At 47.6% G+C, this 19,827-nt stretch overlaps 1 long non-coding RNA gene across 1 annotated transcript; it reads left to right on the top strand.

The window, feature by feature from the left end:
• Nucleotides 1-3,525: 3,525 nt before the first annotated feature.
• On the top strand, nucleotides 3,526-18,833 carry LOC113600111 (uncharacterized). The gene is made up of 3 exons (XR_008292194.1): nucleotides 3,526-4,005; nucleotides 12,128-12,239; nucleotides 17,890-18,833. It is a non-coding gene; the product is annotated as an uncharacterized LOC113600111 (long non-coding RNA).
• Nucleotides 18,834-19,827: the final 994 nt, after the last annotated feature.

The raw sequence follows: 19,827 nt of genomic DNA, 5'->3' as shown, positions 1-19,827 counted from the left end.
CCTTCCCAACTATGGCTTTGGACCCTGGGTGTAGAATCAGGGTCTGTGGGTCTGGTCTGGCTCAGGCCTAATTTCAGGGGCCCTAGAACCCCTTCTCCTCTGGCTACAATAACTGCCTCTGTGAAATGGGCTTTGGCCTTGGTCTCTAGGAGCCCGCTAGCTCCAGCACCCTGCACAGCAGCAGAGCAGGGGTGGGAGAGCCCCCAAACCACAGACCCCAAGTCCCTTAGAAATGCTGGGCGCATATAGGTGCCCAACCCTGACATGCCAGGAACTGGCTGTGGCCGTGCCCACCTCAGCCCATCCTCTGCGAGCTACCAGCCTGCTTCTTGTCTCTCTCAGTTTGGCCTGGGCCTCAGTGCTTCTCTCCCCTCTGGTCCCTCACACTCTTCTCTCTGTCTTTCTTCAGTCTTTGCCTTGTCTTCTTCCCATTTCCCTGCTTCTGTTTTCTTCTCTGCCAGTCCCTGTTTTCCTTTCTCTCAGTCTCTGCTTCCTTTCTGACATTCGGTTCGTCTGTCTAACCCGTCCCCACAACAACGCATGTGCAGAATTCCCTGGACCTGGATTGGTGATGGTCATGGCCAAGTCTTGGGAAGGCCCTGGGCTCTGGGATGCCACGTACCTGGAACGGGGGTGGGCCAGCCTGTGTGGGCGCCTGTGCTTCAGGGGCTCAGAGAAGGCATCTCCTGAGAGCCCGTCGAGGCTGGACCTCACTCCTCCTGGGGGGTTGTGGGGCTAGCTGGGGGCCCATAGCATGCTTCACTGTACCTGGCGGGGTCCTCACTGGACACAGCTTCCCTCATGTATGCTAGAATGGCGCCTCTCCTGCCCTGCAGGCCTCACTGGTCCCACTGCCTTTCGAGGTACTTTTGTAGGCCTACATAGTCAGGGGGTTGGGGATGGCTCTGCTCAAGAAGATTCTGGGGAAACCAGAGGACCCAGTGAGTGCCATGTTTCACAACATCCCTCCCCACCCCCTTCCACTCCTGGCTCTTACTGGCAGGGAGAGGCTCGGAGGATTGACCAGGATCCTGCCTCTGGATGGGCCGTCCAGGAGCTGAGGGGCACTGCCTCCTCGCCGCCAGCCCAGGCCTGGCTGGGTAAGGTGCTGTCCTCAAGCTCAGAGAGCTTTGTAGAGTGCAGGTTCCCAAAGGCATATGCCCTGGTGAGAGAACATTTAAGGACTGTTGGTGCACTGGGAAGGAGGGGCTCCACTGGACCATGGGCTGGGCACTCAGGCTTTAGTAACCTGCACCCATAAGGGCAAACCAGGCTGAGCCAAGGAGGGGCAGGCTGAATGCCAGGCTCTGTTCAGGGTCTGCAGCTATGGAGAGGGGGTGTTACGCCTTGGAGTGCCCTGCCAGCTCAGAGTCTGTGTCCTCAAGCTTCATCAGGATCTTCCTTAATTGCAGGCTGCATCAGGAGGGTGTTCAGGCCTCAGCACAAAGGAGTAGAGTGGGGTCAGGTCCTCAGATTTTTTAAGAAGTTGAGGTGGGGCAGCTGAAGGGTCCTGCTGGTGGGGGCAGTCCTGAGGTTAATGCTCCCAAATCGGTGACCCCCAGAGATGCGGCACAGCAAGCATTTTAAGGAGCCTCAGTACAGCTTGTTCACTTTTGGCTCCTAAAGGTTGTAACTGTTGCAAGGACAGGGACAGTTCCCAGAGGGATTCTAGAAAATGAAAGACCCCACTCTCCCGGAGCCGACCACACCCATACTGGGTCAGGACATACCGGGGCCCACCGAGCTCCCTCTGGGGCACCCCCCTCAAGAGGGCCCTGGAGCTATGCCATTCCTCTACAGAGATCCCCACCCGGGTAGAGCCTTCCCCTCCCCGTCAACCACAGCCCAGCTCTCCTGCCCCCTTGCCTGCCCCCCCACACAAGGTATAGGAGACTTAGAGACCCAGTCAACACCAGCTGTGGGCTGTCAGAAGGGTAACCCGCCCTCCCCCCTCCCCCTCTGCTTCCTGCTGCCCTGAGATCAAAGGGTGTCTCCTGGGTGGCAGTTCCTGTCATCAGCCTTAATGGAAGCTCTCCCTATTAGCAGAGGGGCTGGAAGGAGAGGCAGCCAGGCGGGAGGTGGGAACATCAGATCTGGGCTCCAGAGTTGGGGGGAGAGTACAGGAAGGTTCATTTCCACCCCAGGTCTAGCACAGGATTTGGTAGGGCTTGTGCTGTGGTCCTGTACGTGGGCCTGCCCCTCCCTGGGCCCCTCCAAGATGCTTTAGAGCCCTCCTATGTGGAGGTGACATGGGGTGACAGAGTAGGGGGTTGACACCTGGGCCCCAAATATGTCCTGCTTCTCCTTTGCATAACCCTCAATTGGGTGGCCATGCCCCACAGTGTCCCTCATGAGTGTTCGAGAATGGGTATAACTGAGAGCCCAGGCCTGGGCCTGCATCCTCTCTGACCTGTGGCCTGTGGCCCTTAACCACTCTCCCTTATGTGATGGGTACAACTCCAGGCCTGTGAAGCTAGAGAGCCACTGTACCTGCCCAAGTCCCTTGAAGCCCTGCAAGATACACAAGCACATGGGATGACGAGTCTCCCAGGGTGTGGAGCCCAGATCAGGTAGCAGAGAGATGGCTGGCTCGTGACTCAGGGGTCCCCAGCCTGGCCTGGCCCAGCTGGCTATGTGGCTTGAGCAGGCCACCCTCCCTGGGAGTCAGTCTCCTTGCCAGGACGTGAGGGTCTTGGCATGACCCCATCCTCTGGACACTGGTGGCCCGGTGGGGCCCGGAGCCCTTGCCCTTGGTTCCCTCCCCCTGGGCCAGAAGGTTCATGTCTGTCATCTCCTAGCACTTTGCTGCCCCAAGCCAGATCCCCTTCATAATTCAGTTTAATGCAATATGGCAACACTTTTATTGACACTGCTTCTATCAGGAGACTGGTGAGAGTGATGCCTACCTATACCTTCCTCACGTTGCTGGGCTGGCATTCCATTTTCACAGACCCCTGGGGCACCCCCAATGATAGGATGTTGACAGAAGCCTGGGTGGTTATCCCAGTGGGCCTCCTTTCATTTCCTGAGAATGGGGTTGGGGGAGGGCAGCCGCCAGTCTCTGGGTTCCCAGAGTCCAGAAAGCCCGAGCCCTGCACTGGCCTGGCTAGCAGCTCCAGTGCAGGGGCAGGTGTGGGAGCTGTGCCCTGGCACCGAGGGCCAGGCTGGGCCGAGAGGCAGGGCGCCAGAAGGCCTGTGCATGGTGGTGAGGCTGCTACTCTTCAGAACTTTGCTGTGGAGTAGAGACCATGGGCTCCAGTCAGCCCCTTGTGCAGGACCCCACATCTCTGCCACACAGGGCAGGTACTGGAGCCTCAGACCTCCTTCCTGCATCCCCCTCACACCATTGACTCTTCTGGGCCACAAGGTGAAGGGGGGCCAATATCACTTCCTCTGAAATACCAGCTCAGAAATACCAGCTGGAGAGCTTAACTCCCAAACTGAACACCCCTGGGCGGACCAAAGATTTTTAACAACCCCATGTCACCTCCGGGCAGGGTTAGGCCCAGAGGGGCTCCCCGTGGGTGGGTAGATGCATGCACGTCCATGAGAAAAAGGAACCCCGTTCAATGGCCCCATGGCCTCCCGTGTTAGCCAGCCCAGACCTGGCTTGTAGGGAAACATCTGCTAGTGGAGGGTTGGGTGTCCCCATGGGGTCCATACTGCAGCACCACAGACCTCTCCCTGGCCTACATGGGATGTGTATCTAGAGATGTCCATGCCCATCCAGCCTGGGGGTGGCTCCAGAGAGATGTACAGACAGCAGGCCTGAGGGGCTTGAGCTGGCCAGGGACCCCCCAGAACTGCCCATGTCTTCCCACCAGGAAGTAAGCACCCCGCCTTGTCTCTCTTGAAACAGGTCTAGGAACAAGGCAGTCGTAACTGTGGGAAATGTTGATCGGAAGCATGATAGAGCCTGCATTGCTCTGCAGGCCACCTGGAGAGTTCTGGACAGAATAAACCCTACAGGCCAATGTACCTGTGACAGCTACCCTCCCACACCAGGTAAGATCAGCCCGGTGTGTCACCCACTCATGAGGACAGTCTGTCACACGTGCCATCTGAGCTCTCTCAAGGTGGAGGTGAGGTTCAATGGCTAAAAGAATGACTGATGGAGGCAGCCACGTGGAGGCTGGAGGGGTGGTAGAGAGGGGTGGGTGCAGTCCTGGGCAAGAGCAGGTCAGGGGAGGCAGGTCAGAAGAGGTCATGGCGGGCTGTGACCACCACTCCCGGAGAATGGAGCTCGGAGCCAGTCCCACATTCATCTGGCTCTGCACTGCCAGCTGGGAGTGGCTGTGCTCTGCTAAACTGATAGTGTGGCTCAGGTGGCCTCAGACAAGGCCACGCCCGTGAGCTGTGGCCCAGGATGGAGGGAAGATGTTCCTCCCTGCACAAAGCGTTCAGGGAAGCAGCTCGGCCTCAGCCCAGCTAGGCCCATCTGAGGTGCAATCGACCTGCCCAGCTGAGCTAATGGGACCCTCTGGGCATCGGGTTCAGGGGCGGGGTTGCCTGTAAGCAAGAATCGCGGGTGCTTCATCAGCAGGCTGCCTCATGCAATATGTAACAGCACATTAACCTGCACTCCAGGATGGAGCCAGCACGGCAGAATCTGCTGGTACTTGGAGGAAGAGGCACAAGAATGGGCCTGGATGGTTCCATAGCATGCGAGGCTGGGGACGGGAGGTCTGGACCCAGTGGCAGAACCTGCATGCCCTGTCCTTTCAGCACCCCCTTTGCTTCCGTCTGTGGAGCTTCTGCTCACACCAGCGTTACTCCCACCTTCCCCGTGGAGCGCGTTGGTAATCACTTGCAGATCCCCCTCCCACTGTGGCTCCAGGAAGCCACACCAAGCTACCTGAGTGGACAACAAGGTCGAAGCTATTCTGACACTTCGAGCTCTGACGCCCCGTAATTCTAGGGGGTCCCTGATAGTCACTGCACCTACCTCTGCTACCTGCACATTCACGATGTCTGCACTAACACCTTCTCAGCTCCTGGGGAAACCAGAACCAGGAAAGTCTATATTTAAGACACAGAGCAGGCAATATGATCCTATTTTATATGCCAGGAGACTGAGGCCCAGAGAGAGCCTGACGTTGTGCCAATCTGCCCAGATACCCATGGTGGGAATCCAGACTTGGAGGCGGCTTCCTGACCTGCTTTCAGATTTCCCATATAGGTTCCCAGCCTCCCTTTCCTCAGGCCTGTAAGTGGTACCTCCACTGCTCATACCCTTAGTGATGGAGATGTCTCTGCCAACAGCTGTTGCTCTTCAGGCCTGGGCACCCCCTGCCTTCTGCCTCATGGGCCATCTTATGCCAGAGTCTGAGACATGGAAAGACACATCACTCTGGAGTCCACCAGACTAGGAGTCAGGGGAATGGATAAGTGTTCCAGCTCTGCTGTTTGCCAACTAGGGGAAGTTAGGGAGCCATTTTGCCCCTTGGAGCCTCAGTTACATTGTCTGTAAATGGCACTGATAGTGTGGTGTTGCACCTGCTGTGTGAATTCACTGAAGTGTATGTTTTAGATGTCCAGGGTCCTGGCAATGGGTAGAGTCAACACCTAGAGAACTCACATCCCCTCCTCTTCAAAGCTACTTTGTGAACCAGGCGGAGGACTCAAGTATTCAAAGGAAGACCCTTCACCATCAGCTCAGGAGGTGACAGGAGGTAGATCCAAGTTCAGATCCCAATTCTGCCCCCGGGTGCTGCATTGCAGTCATCAGTTGGGTTTCCTGCTGTAGACCTGTGCTTCCTGGTCTGTATAAAGGGCACAGCAGGCTCCATTTCAGCAATGCTATGTCTTGGAAATCCTGGAAATCCTCTACACACACACACACACACACACACACACACAAAGAGACATGCCTTAGAAAAACTGGGAAAAATATAACAAGCAACATTTAAATACATGGCTGAGCTTTTGAGAAAGTGAGGGACATTTCCAGGGACATATATGAAGAGAGAGAGCCCCATTCCCTTCCTGATATTGCACTGACCAAGAGGGAGGCAGGGGGGTGGCTTGGGGAAGGACTGAGGCTTGAATATACTCACAAAAAGACTGCACTGTGTGATGTTAGCATCCAGCTACATGAACCTTTCTTGAAGGGCTGTCATGAAATAAAACAACAACCATCCAGTTAAAACATCACAAAACTATAAAACTATATCACCCAATAGCTGCATACTTTATTATCATCAAAGAAACAAATGTTCCTCAGTTTGGCAAATTTTGTAAATTGGTCATCTGACAAGTTCTGTCTTCATCAAATTGATTTTTTGAGAAATTAACTTTTGGCAAATTGGTTGTCAGTAAATTGGCACTTTGGTGAACATGTCAGCCTGCTTCTAGTTTTAAAGGTCCTCAGAAGAGAGGGGTCAAGGGCTTGGGCCCATGAGAGGCAGAGAGTAGGAATTGAGACCTAGAGAGTAGGCAAATTCCAGGAAGTGATGACTCCAATGCTAAATTCCACCAAATATTTAGAGAGGAATTAACATTAGTTCTTCTCAGACTCTTCAAAAACACAGAAGAGGAGATATGCATGCTAACTCTTTCTGTGAGGCTAGCATTACCCTAATACCAAAGCCAGATAAAGACATCATGAGAAAAGAAATTACAGGCCAATATTCTCTATGAATATAGATATAAAACTCCTCAATAAGGGGCACCTGGGTGGCTCAGTCGGTTAAGCATCTGACTTTGGCTCAGGTTCCTCACTCATGCTCTGTCACTCTGTTTCTCAAAAATAAATAAACATTTAAAAAATCCTCAATAAAACATCAGTCAACCAATTTGAGCAGCATATTAAAAGGATTATATCCCATGACAAGTGAGATTTATGCCAGGAATGCAAAGATAGCTCAATATAATAAATCAATCAACATAATAAAGCATATTAGTAGAATGAAGGGGGAAATACCCAACATGGTCATCTCAATTAACACAGAAAAGGCATTTGACAAAATTCATTAGTCTTTATCAATAGAAACACTCAGAGAACTAGGGATAGAAAGGAGCTTCTTCAACATGATAAAGGGCATTTATGAAAAACCCACAGGTAATATAGCCAATGGTGAAAGACTGGAAGCTTTCCTCCTAAAATTAGGAATCAGACAAGGATGCCCACTTTTACCACTGCCATTCAGCACTGTAGTGGAGGTTCTAGCCAGAGTTATTAGGCAAGAAAAAGAAACAAGGACATCCAAATTGGAAGGGAAGAAGTAAAATTATCTCTATTTACAGATGGCATATCTTATGTGTAGAAAATCCTAAGGGATCCAAAAGAAAAGTACTAAAACTGACACATGAGTTCAGCAAGGTTGCAGGATACAAGATCAATAGACAGAAATCAGTTATATTTGTATATTCTTGCAATGAACAATTGGAAAATGAGATTAAGAAAACATTCAATTTATAATAGCATCAAAAAGGATAAATTATTTAAGAATAAATTTAACAAAGGATATACAAGACTCGTTCCCTGAAAACTCTAAAACATTGTTGAAAAAATTAAAGACCTAAATAAGTGAAAAAATACTTCATGTTCTTGGGCAGGAAGACTTAATATTGTTAAGATGTCAATACTACCCAAACACTACCCAGATGCAACACAACCCTATTAAAATTCCAAAAGCCTTGTTTGCAGAAATGGAAAAGCAGATACCCAAACTCAGATGGAATTTCAAGAGGCCCTGAATAGCCAAAGCAATGTTGAAAAAGAAAAAAATGTCAAAGACTCACACTTATAGCAAAACTCATTGTAAAGTTATAACAATCAAAACAGTATGGAGCTAGTATCAGGATAGACATACAAACAAATGGAATAAAATTAAGAGTACAGTCTACGGTCAACTGATTTTTAGCAGAGGTGCTAAGCCCATTCAATGGGGAAAGAATAGTCTCTTTGACAAATGTGCTGGGACAACTGGATATATATGTGCAAAAGAATGAAACTGGACCCTTACCTCACACTATATGCAAAAAATTAACTCAAAATGAATCAACAACCTAAATATAAGAGCTTAAACCATGAGACTAGAGGAAAGTATATAGGTAAATTTTCATTACCTTAGGTATGGCAATGGATTCTTAGTTATGACATCAAAAGCCTGAGCACCACCACCAATAACAAAAACAGATAACTCTGACTTTATCAAATTTAAATGTTTTGTGCATCAAAGGACATTAGCAGGAAAGTGAAAAGACAGCCTACAGAATGGGAGAAAATATTTGCAAATCATATATCTGATAAGAGTTTAATGTCCAGAATACACAAAGAACGTCTAAAACTCAACAACAAAAAGACAAAACAACCAATGTAAAAATGAGCAAAGGACTTGAACAGATAGTTCTCTGAAGAAGATATACAGATGCCAATAAGCACATGAAAAGATGCCCAGCACCAGTAATCATTAGGGAAATGAAAGAAAAACTTCAGTTAGTTACCACCTCACACCTACTAGGATAGCTATAATTAAAAGCAAATAAACAAAAAATGGAAAGTAACTGTTGGCAAGGGTATGAAGAAATTGGAATCCGCTTACATTGCCTGTGGGAATGTAAAATGGTACAACGTCTGGAGAAGAATTACCATATGACCCAGCAATTCCATTCCTAGATATATACTCAAAAGAATAGAAAACGGACTCAAATACTTATATGTCAAGGTTCATAGGAGCATTATTTGCAAGAATCAAAAGTGGAAACAACCCACATGTTTATGAACAGATGAATGGATAAATAAAATGTGGTGAGTACACACAATGGAATAGTATTCAGCCTTACAAAGGAATGAAGTTCTGGTACATGCTATTACATGGATTAACCTTGAAAATATTATGCTAAGTGAAATAAGCCAGACATACAAGGGCCAATATGGTATGATTCCATTATATGAGATATCTAAAATAGGCAAATTTATGGAGAGAAAGAAGATTAGAGTTTATTGAAAGTTGGAGGTGGGGCCTGGAGAGTTATTGCTTAGTTGCCATAGAGTTTCTGGTTGGGATGATGAAAAAGTTTTGGAAATAAATAGTGGTGAGGTTTGCACAACATTGTGAGTGTATTTAATGCCACGAAACTGTACACTTAAAAATGGCTAAATTTTTTAAGCCATTAAACTTAAATATATTCTATATATTCTATTACAATAAAATATCCTATTACAATAAAAAATGTTAAGGGAACAATGGTGAGCAAACAAGTTGGTAAATCTGTGGGGAGATCCAATAAAGCATTGACAGTTCAAAGAAAAACAATAATGATTAATTTGTGGCCATACAAACACGACAAAGCTGATATATTAAGAACAAAATCCAGCGCATATTTAAGGAGTGGGGCAGAGAGGTTGACTGTGTCCAGAACAACTCTGCATGTTCTAGTACACGGGTTAAAACTTTCAGGGCAATTTATTAAGGTAAAAGACAATATGACTTCTGCATTCGTTTCCTGTGGCGGCTATTACAAGTTACCACAGATGTGGTGAATTACAACAACGGAAATGTTATTGGTCCAGAGGCCAGAAGACAGAAACCAAGGTGTCAAGAAGGCAGGGCCATGCTCCCTCCGAAGGCTTCAGGGGAGAATCCTTCCCTGCTTCTCTCAGCTTCTGGTAGCTGCGAGAGCTTGTGTCTCAGCACTGCAACGTCTGCCTCTGTCTTCACAAAGCTTTTTCTTCGGCAAGTCTTTGTCAAAATCCCCTCTGCCTCTCTGACATAAGGGTACATGTGATTGCATTTAAGACCCACCAGGATAACCCAGGATAAGCTCCTCCTCTCGAGACTGTTAATTTAATCCCATCTTTGGGGGAACCCGTTGTCAGCCTACCACAACTTCCAAATATCAGGAAGAGGAAAAGGAAATACAGAAAACTCAGTCTCTCAAGTAGATGTTAGGAGAGCAGAGGGAAAATAGAGGTCTAGAAAAATTCAGGACAAAAATTAAGTGATGGAAATAAATTCTCATAGATCAATGAAAACAACAACCACAAGTGTACTGAACAGCGACTGTCAGATTGGACACAGAAGCAAAATCCAGCCACGTGTTGCTTACGAACTTCACACTGGAGCACAGGAGGCGAGAAGACGGGGGAACCCTGCCTCATAAATACCAATTGTGGCCGTGTTCGTCTGCAGACAGCATGGACTTGAAGACACCAAGTGTCACTGGAGACAAAGAGGGCCATTTCTAGAGAGTGAACCAAAGGGAGAAAGTGTAGCCTGCTTGAATGCATTGAACCCTCACTCCTGTGAGGCCAAATAAGTCAGAGCATGTGACCCAGGTTTATGAAGAAAAAGGCATTTTCCTGAAGGTTGTGGGGTTGTGTTCAAGATCATCCCAATCCAGTTTGGCTCCTGGAGAACAGCTGGATCCTGTCTTGGGTGGAGCCGCCTCAACAGCCTAGGGGCAACCCAGTGATTAAGCGTGCCTTAACTCTCCAGCCAGGAATTGCCCAGATCACCTTCGGGGAGACTGTGGGTGGAGGGGGAAACGAACCCAAGTAATTGAATGTACGGTTTGAATGAAGTCTGTCATTGCTGAGGATGACACTGGGTAAGAAACAGAGTTGATTTACAGCCAGTGGTGACAGAGCTACCGTGAGGCTTACACATGGCAGAAATGGAGAAAGAAGGGCTGACTCCTGGGGTCCCCTGTGGGGCAGTGACCAGAGCAGAGCCTGGCTGGTCTTGGTGTCGGGGGCCCAGTGGGATTCTGCTCCTTTCCCTCAAGGGCCTCATCTGAGGGACGGGGGTGGGTGTGCTGAACCCTGAAGCCTGGAGAGCGTGAATTCTGTGTGAGGTGGGGCCTCACTGTGAGTGGCCCAAGGCCAGGACTTTCCCTGCCAGGGATGCTCCTTCCTGATCCCAGAAGCCTCTATCTCTTCATCCTTGGCCTACAGAGACCCTGTCTCCAGAATGAGTAGAAATCGGGATCTACCCTTGAGGACCTCATAGGCCATCCTGTGGGCTGGAAGGCTTATCAAGGGCTTTTAAGACTATAACCTCTCTCCAAGCTTACTAGCACCTTCCCTGCACCACCCCCTTCCTTCACACACACACATACACACACACACACACACACACACACACACACACATCATGACTTTGGACTGAGTTCCACAAATCTCAGCATGTATTTCAATATTATAAGAGCCTGTATTGATTTTTGGAAGAAGCCACTTTTAAACTGCACGTGAAGACCATTCTGTCTGGAATCTTATGCCAAGTCTAGGGGTCTCCATGTGAGGGCCATCTCACCAGGGCATGGGGAGTTTTGCCCCTTTCAAGGTCATCCAGCATCCTTCTGCCTTTCCTGGACACGCCTTCCCCAAGGCCAGCCCCTTGTGGGTTCCTGGAAAGATGTGGTCCTCTCTTGGGAGGAGAAGGTCTTCCTCATCACCCTTAAAGCCCCCCACTCTGCCTCAACACCATACTGCATGCACATCCAAGATTGCTCCAGGGACCCTGGGCTGGCAGGCCACTCAGCTTCAGAAAGAGCTACCAGTCAGCAGGAGCAGGGGAAGTGGCACAACCCCCTAGCAGGAGGCAGGTGGCAGGGTGGTCTGGGACTGGGAGCCAGATAGCCTGGGTTCAGATCCCAGCAATGCTTCTGACTGGCAGCAGGCCCTCTCTGAGCCCCAGTGCCCTAGTCTGTACACTACATGGGTCACTGGCTATGGGCAGTACACCCATGTACAGAAGATGAAGGAGGCTCAGAGTGTGAAGGGCATGCCCAGGGGACACACTGCTAAGTGGTGTCATCCGCATCCAGGCCACAGCCTAAGCTTGTCCCAGACCAGGTGTGTGAATGGAAGCTGGGACACACTTGGGACTCCTGGGCCTGGAGTCTCAGAGCCTGTGATAGTTAATTTTATGTGTCACCTTGACTAGGTGCCCGGATAATTGGTCAAACAGTACTCTGAGTGGTTCTATAGGGGGGTTTTTGGATGACATTAACATTTGAATCTGTAGACTGAGGAAAGCAGATTTTCTTCCCTAATGTGGGTGAGCCTCATCCAATCAGTTGAAGGCCTGCATACAACAAAAGCCTGACACTACACGGAGCAGAGGGGAACTCCTCCTGCCCGACTGTAGGAGCTGGGACATTGGTCTCTTCTGTCCTTCAGACTCAAACTGAAATACTGAGTTGGCCTTCAGACTAGAACTTATACCATCAGCTTTCCTGAATCTCCAGCTTACCAACTGTGGATCTTGGGACTTCTCAGCCTCCATAATCATGTGAGCCAATTTCTTATGTCAGAGAGAGAGAGAGGCAGAGAGAGAGAGAGAGAGAGAATATCCTATTGATTCTGTTTCTCTGGAGAACCCTGACTAATATAAAACCCAAAGATGAAGTGTGGCCCTGGGGTCACTGTGCCCAGAAAGGATCCACTCCTCCTATGCTTCCAGGCAGGGCTCCTCCTGGAGAGCAGGACCACATTGATGCCTCAGCCAGAGCTTCTACAGTCTGTAAGGTCAGCAGCCATGGGCTTAGGAAACCCACCCCGAGGTCTGTGCTGCTATGAGGAGAGGCAGCATGGGCTGTGAAATTCAGTGGGTTGAGGTGTATGCCTGACTCAGAAACTCAACCAGCTATGGCCTGGGGCATGCTACCTACCCCCTGTAAGCCCCAGTTCCCTCCCTGTGAAATAATGATTTAAAAGCACTTGCCTTGGGGTGGCGCCTGGGTGGCTCAGTCAGTTGATTTCAGCTCAGGTCATGATCTCACAGTTCATGAGTTCGAGTCCCATGATGGGCTCTGGACTGACAGTGCAGAACTTGCTTGGGATTCTGTCTCTCTGCCCCTCCCCCTTCCCTCTCTCTGTCTCTTTCAAAATAGATACATAAACTTAGAATAAAAAAAGATTCTCTCCCTCTCTGCCCCTCTTTCCTGCTTGTACACTCTGTCTCTAAAATAAAATAAAATAAAATAAAATAAATAATAAAGTAAAAATAAAAGCAGTAAAATCCTTGCAGGATTTTAAATGCCCAGCCCAGTGCTTGGCACATAGCTGACACTGGAGAAATATTAATTGGTGGCAGAAAAACTAGAGAGCAGACAACTGACCACCACAAAAAGGTTGTGCCCCGTAGCTGAAGAGCCCAGCTCCCAGAGCTGCATGCTCAGAGGCCCCTGGCCTAGAAGACCTGCCAGTGTCCACTAAATGCCTCTCATAGACACTCCAGAGGGCTCGCCCAGCAACAGCGCTCAGTGCTCAACCCTACTTAGACTGACCTCCAGGCCGCCTGGCCCAATATGGACATTCTCCACGGCCAGCCCAGTTTATAGCTCCAGGCTAAAGTGGAGACGTGGTGTTGAGGGTGGCAGCAGGGCCGAGGGTCCAGAGCCAGCCTGTCCCTCCTGGGCCACTGAGCTGTCATCTTGCTGATGCTCTGTATTCAGAGCATCACGTCCCTTTGGGTCGGACAGCCGTGGTGTACAGGGTGCAGACAAGCAAGAGGGCCTCTGGCTAGGCTGCAGAGCCGTGGCCCTTTGTGCCAACCCCCCCATGTCTTGTGCACAGCCAGACCATTACCTCCTTTCAGAAAGAGCCTTTCGAAGAGGGAGGGCTTTAGAAGGAGGAGTTTCCCAGCAGAGATTTCACATCAGCCCCTTGTGTAGGATTTGGATCATTGATTTTATTGATAAACAGAGAACACCGCTTGACAAAAAACAAGGGAGGGCTATTATAAATACATGAAGATGGAACAGAGCCTGTTTTCTGAAGGCAGCAGGGCTGTCAGACTTGTGCTGAGATGCCCCTTGCTTCCTTCTGCCTAGGCCTGGGCTCCATGCGAGGAGAGGCAGTGACACAGCGCCACAGTGGATCTAATGACTTCCTCTGGTGGCCTCACCTTCCTCCCTGTGAGGGTCTCCAGGTCTGCTTCTGGGGTTCTGCCCTTGGGAAGCTTCTTCTCTGCGTAGGCAGCACCTGACATGGGCTAAGGCATATTTTTAGTGCTAGAATGCAGGGAGGGGGAATGCCCTTAGGGAGTGCGTTCTGCAGGGTCCTGGTAGGAGAGGACATGCTGCAGAGGGGGCCTTTGGCCATGGGCCAGATTGGTCCCAGAAGGGCCAGGTGGGGGTGGACACGCAGGGAAGGGACTGCCCAGCAAGAGCCGGGCCTTGCCAGAGACGCATGGCCATGCACTCCAAAGACAGGAAAGCACTGGGGCAGGATACCCATTCTCCACTTTGGGATCGTGCCCACCTCCCAGGGCCCCATGAGGGCTAGAAGACATAATGGTGCTATCCAGCCCAGGATGTGAGAGGACCCCCTGGCTTTCTATATTTTACATACTATGAGATGGTGTCACTGCTGGGAGGAGAAAGCTTTTGAGACTGACACTCAGCCTGGCCCCAGTAGGGAGGTGACATTCCACCTCAGGCTCTGTGTGACGATGGGTGGGGGTGAGGGGTGGGGGTAAGGGGTGGGGTGGCAAGTTTCAGGCCTGGTTGTCATCCTGAGTAAAATTAACAAAATAAGCAATGAAATAGGGAACGTTATTACTAACCTTACAGAAATACAGGGGTTCAAAAGGAATAATATGAATAATTATATGTCAACAAATTATATGCCTAGATGACATAAACACATTCTTGTAGAGACAAAGACTACTGAAATGGAGTCAAGAATAAATAGAATGTCTGAGTAGACCTCTAACAAATAAGTTGATTATTATCCCAATTATTACCCACAAAGAAAAGCCAAGGCCCAGAGAACTTCACTGGTGAATTATACCAAAAATTTTTTTTCCAAATGAAAAGATGCTCAATGTCATTCATCATCGTGGAAATACAAATCAAAACCACACTGAAATACCACCTCACACCAGTCAGAATGGCTAAAATGAACAACTCAGGAAACTAAAGATGCTGGCGAGGATATGGAGAAACGGGAACCCTCTTGCACTGTCGGTGGGAATGCAAACTGGTGCAGCCGCTCTGGTATACGAAATATTTTAAAATGAATTACCACCAATTGTTCACATACTCTTACAAAAAATAGAATATGCGGGAAAACTTCCCATCTCCTTCCATGAGACCATTCCATGATTGCAAGACTTGATGAAGATACCACAATAAAAGAACACTATAATAGACCAATATCCCTTATAAATATAGACACAAATATATTAACAAATCAAATCCAGCAACATATAAAAAAAAAAGGATTATATACATGAGCAAGTGAGATTTATCCAGGAATGTAAGGTTGGTGTAACACTGAAAAGTGAAGCAATCTAAAACACCATATTAAATAGAATAAAGGGGGAAAATCCACATGATTATCTCAATAGATATAGAATAAGCATTTGATGAAATACAACACATTTTCACGTGACAAACAACCAGTAGACTAGGAATAGGAGAGAACTTCTTCAAGTTTCTGAAAGGCATTCATGAAAAGCCCACATCATACTTAATGGTAAAAGACTTGTGTTTTCCCACTAAGGAACAAAACAAGGATGTTTGCTTTCACTACTTCTATTTGATATTGTACTGGAAGTGTGAGCCAGGACAATTAGATGAGGGAAAAAAAAAGCCATATAGATTGGAAAGGCAGAAGTAAAACGATTTCTATTTATAGGTAATATAATCTCTAAAAAAACCTTAAGGAATCCATAAGAAAGCTATTAAAACTGATACATGAGTTCAGCAAGTTTTCAGGATAGAAAATCAGTAGACAAAAATCCTTTGTATTTCTATATACTTGCAATGAACAATTTGAAAATGAAGTTAAGAAAAATTCCATTTACAATAGCATTGGAAAGAATAAAATAGGAAAAATTTTAATAAAATATGTGTAAGACTTGTTCACTGAAAACTACAAAACATTGCTTCAAGGCATTAAAAAGGATCTAAATAAATGGGAACATGGGATGTTCATGGATTGGTAGACTCAATATTGCTAAGATGGCAATATTTCTCAAATTAATCTACAGATTTGATGCAATTCCTAACAAAATCCCAAATTTTGTTTTTGTTTTGCTTTTGCTTTTTTGCAGAATTAGTCTTAAAATTTATATAGCAATTCAAGGAATCCAGAATAGAAAAAAAAAACAAAAACACAAAACTTTAGAAAAAAAGAATAAAATTGGAAGACTCACAACTTCCTGATTCCAAAACTTACTACAAAACCCCAATAATCAAGAGAGTGTGGTACTGGCTAATGACAGACATATAAATCAATGGAATGAAATTGAGAGGCCAGAAATAAGCACATACGTTTATAGTCAATTGATTTTCTACAAGGGTGCCAGGACCATTCAATGAAGAAAGAGTAATCTTTTCAACAAATATTAAAAACATGTATAACTGTGTATCTACATACAAAAGAATGAATCTAGATCTCTACCTCACACCACGTACAAATTTAACTCAAATGGATTATAGACCTAAATGTAAGGGCTAAAACTATAAAACTCTTGGGAAAAAGCCCACAGGAGTAAATGTTCATTACCTTGAATTAGGCAATGTTTTTTTAGATATGACATCTAAAGCCAAGTGACAAAAAAAATAGATGAAGAGAATTTCATCAAAATTATAATCTTTTGGGCTTCAAAAGACACTATCAAGAAAGTGAAAAGAGAAGGATGGAATAAATGTTGTAAATCATAGACAAGGGACAGGAATCTGGGCTATATAAAGAAATCTGACAATAATACAAAGAAAAACCTAATTATTAAAAGGCAAAGGATCTGAATAGACATTTCTCCAAAGAATCCATACAAATGAATAATAAACACATGAAAAGATGCTTGACATCATTAATCATCAGGGAAATAAGTCAAAACCACGCTAAGATGCATCTTCATACCTGCCATGATGGCTAGAATCAAAAAGTCAAATAACAACAAATGTTAACAAAAATGTGGAAAGATCACAACCCTCATACAATGGTTCAGCTGCTTTGGGAAGCATTCTGGCAGTACCTCAAAAAGTTAATACACCTACTGTAGGACCCAGCAATTCCACTCCTTAGTATCTACCCAAAAGAACTGAAATACATTCCACACAAAAAGGTACAGAGATGTTCACTGGCTGTATTATTCATAGTAACCCCAAAGTGGAAACTACCCCAGTGTCCTTCAACTGATAAACAGATAAACAAATCTGGTGTATCCATACAATGGAATATTATTTGGCCATAAAAAAGAATGGAGTACTCGAGTGCCTGGGTGGTTCAGTCAGTGAAGCATCCAACTTCAGCTTAGATCATGATCTCATGGCTTGTGAGTTCAGGCCCCGCATCAAGCTCTGTGCTGATGGCTTGGAGCCTGGAGCTTGCTTCAGATTCTGTGTCTCCCTCTCTCTCTGCCCCTCCTCCACTCTCTCTCTCTCTAAAAACTAAATAAACATTAAAAAATTTTTTAAAAGAATAAAGTACTGACACATGCTACAATATATATGGCTCTTGAAAACATGCTAAGTAAAAAAAAAAAAAAAAAGCCAATCACAAAAGACTACATACTGTATGTTTTCTTTAACATGAATGTCCAGATAGACAATCTTTAGAGACAGAAAGTAGATTAGTGCTTGGCAGGGGCTGGGGACCGGGGAAGGAATGGGGTGTGCTGATAATTTGGTTTGGTACTTAATTTGGGGGTGATCAAAATGTTCTGAAATTAGATAGTGTTGGTGGTTGTACAACTCTGTAAATATACTAAAAACCACTTAAGTCCATACACCCTTCAGAGGGTGAATTCTATGGTATGTGAATTATAGCTCAATAAAGACATTATTTTAAAGTGCCATGTGTTTCAACAACTTTTAAAAATTTCTCTGTGCTTTAAAAAAAATTTTTGTTCTTGGAATCGGTCTAGAGCCCAGTGGAAGTTGCTAGCCTCTGACTCATTGTTTCTCTCTTTCCCCTTGCTTGTTTAGGCCAGGTCACTGGTGACTTTCCCAAAAAACCTCTTCAAAAAATCTGGGAGTCTGGAGATCCCCAAGCTGGGCCTCCCATTCTGCAGTCTTGGCAAGCCTCACCATGTCCTTGAGTAATGCCTGTCCCTGAGAACCATCACCCCCAAGGTCCACTGAGCCAACCTGAACAGCAGGGGGCAAAGGAGTTAAGGGCCTGGCCCTGCCCTGGCTCTGCCTCTTAACCCCAAGTGCCTACTTGTCCTGTGAGCTATGCGCCCATACTGCCTACCTCCCAGCTCCAACACATGCAGTCCCTGGGCTTGTCACACCACAGACGTCCTGGACTCCCAGGACTCATTTTTTAAGGCATCTGAGTATCCACATTTCTCAGGAATCATTCTCAAAAATCCCCATTTCTCCCTAATGAATGCTCCTGGCATCTACTGGTGGTCATGAAATGGGCCAAGTCACTGAAAGAACCATTTGTCAACTCTGTCCTGACAACATCACTGGGGCTGCAGGTAAGTGGATGCCAGACTCCGGGGTCTGGGGTCTGGCCCAGCTCTGCTGAGGACTCCGGAGGGGACCTTCTCTGTGTATATCAGAAGGTATCTGAGTTTCAGTTCCCACAAAGGCAGATGCCAAGACAAGGATTTGCTTCAAGGCGTCTTATCTGGCAGGTGTTTGGGGGAGGCACAGTGAGTGAGGCAACAGAGGAGGACGGCTTGGGATCCCAGAGAGCACTCGGGAACCGCAGAAAGTCTGGCTCCAGAGCCTGAAGACATGACATGGCTGTGCCCCTGTCTCTTGGCCAGTTAAACTCACATGAAGATCCGAGATATAACGGTGAAAAGCTCTGATGCAGAGTCAGTGCTCTGGAAACAGCAGTTGCTATGATAATAGTTTTGAGAACCCCTGTGAGGATTAAATAACACGCTGAGATAGCCCAGTCCTGCATCGTCTCACAGGAAGGCTGATTTCTCTTCATTAGCACGTCCCTAACCAATCTGCCCAGCCCCACCTTGCTGGATCTCCCAGAGGAGGTCGTGTGTGTGTGTGTGTGTGTGTGTGTGTGTGTGTGTGATTAGTGCCTCCCCCCCACACTCCAGCCTGCCCAGGACCGCTGCAGAGGACCTGAAGCAAGTGCACAAGGGAGGCAGCCGTGTTCCACTTGGCCCCAGAGCTAATGGAACCGCTTCCATCACCACTGGCCTAGGCTTTAATCATCCACGCTTTCAAGTGGAAGGCAGAGCTCCCCAGACACCAGATAGGCCATCATCTTCCAACTGGGGGTGCAGAACAGGGCTGATGAGGAGAGACGCTGGACCTTCTTTGCAGGCAGACCCCACGAGGGGCCAAGATCACCTCTAGGCTGGGGGTGGGGCATGATGGTGAACAACAACCAGAGGCAATGAAATCAATCACTCCCCCTAACCTCAGTTCCCACAGACCCAGGTGGGGAGGGAGTGTCCCCCACCTCCAGATGGCTCTGGGACATAAGGCTGGCAAGGCAGAAAGCCAGCCCTGAACTGGGACTGCCTACTCCATGGTTCTCCAAATACGTCTTGGCCTCAGAGCCTTGTTCAAGTGAAACGTTACATGGAGACCCAATGCATAAAACTCTCTGCTTGACATCAGCCTAGGGGCTGCTCCCTTTCTGCCCTGCGCCCCCACTCCCAGGCTGCCCCTAAGAGAACACTGAATAGCACACTTGAGTGGCCCCCTGTCACCCTGCTCTACCTCCCTACAGTGACCATGATCTGGTGGACGGCCACCGTCTCCCCAAACCACACCGGCCCTTTTCACGGCCTCCTCTCCCACCATTCCCTTCTCCCCCACATCCTCCCACCTGCCCTTTCCACCTGCCGTGGCCCTCCCAACCCAGTGCAGAATGAGGCAAGGGAAACATGCAGTTAAAGGTTGTGAAGCTTCTTCCTTTCTCTGTCTTCCTTTTTTTCT

Source organism: Acinonyx jubatus, chromosome D2, assembly GCF_027475565.1.
Source record: "Acinonyx jubatus isolate Ajub_Pintada_27869175 chromosome D2, VMU_Ajub_asm_v1.0, whole genome shotgun sequence".
In the NCBI taxonomy this organism is placed as follows: domain Eukaryota; kingdom Metazoa; phylum Chordata; class Mammalia; order Carnivora; family Felidae; genus Acinonyx; species Acinonyx jubatus.
This window is presented reverse-complemented; position numbering and strand designations above follow the sequence as displayed.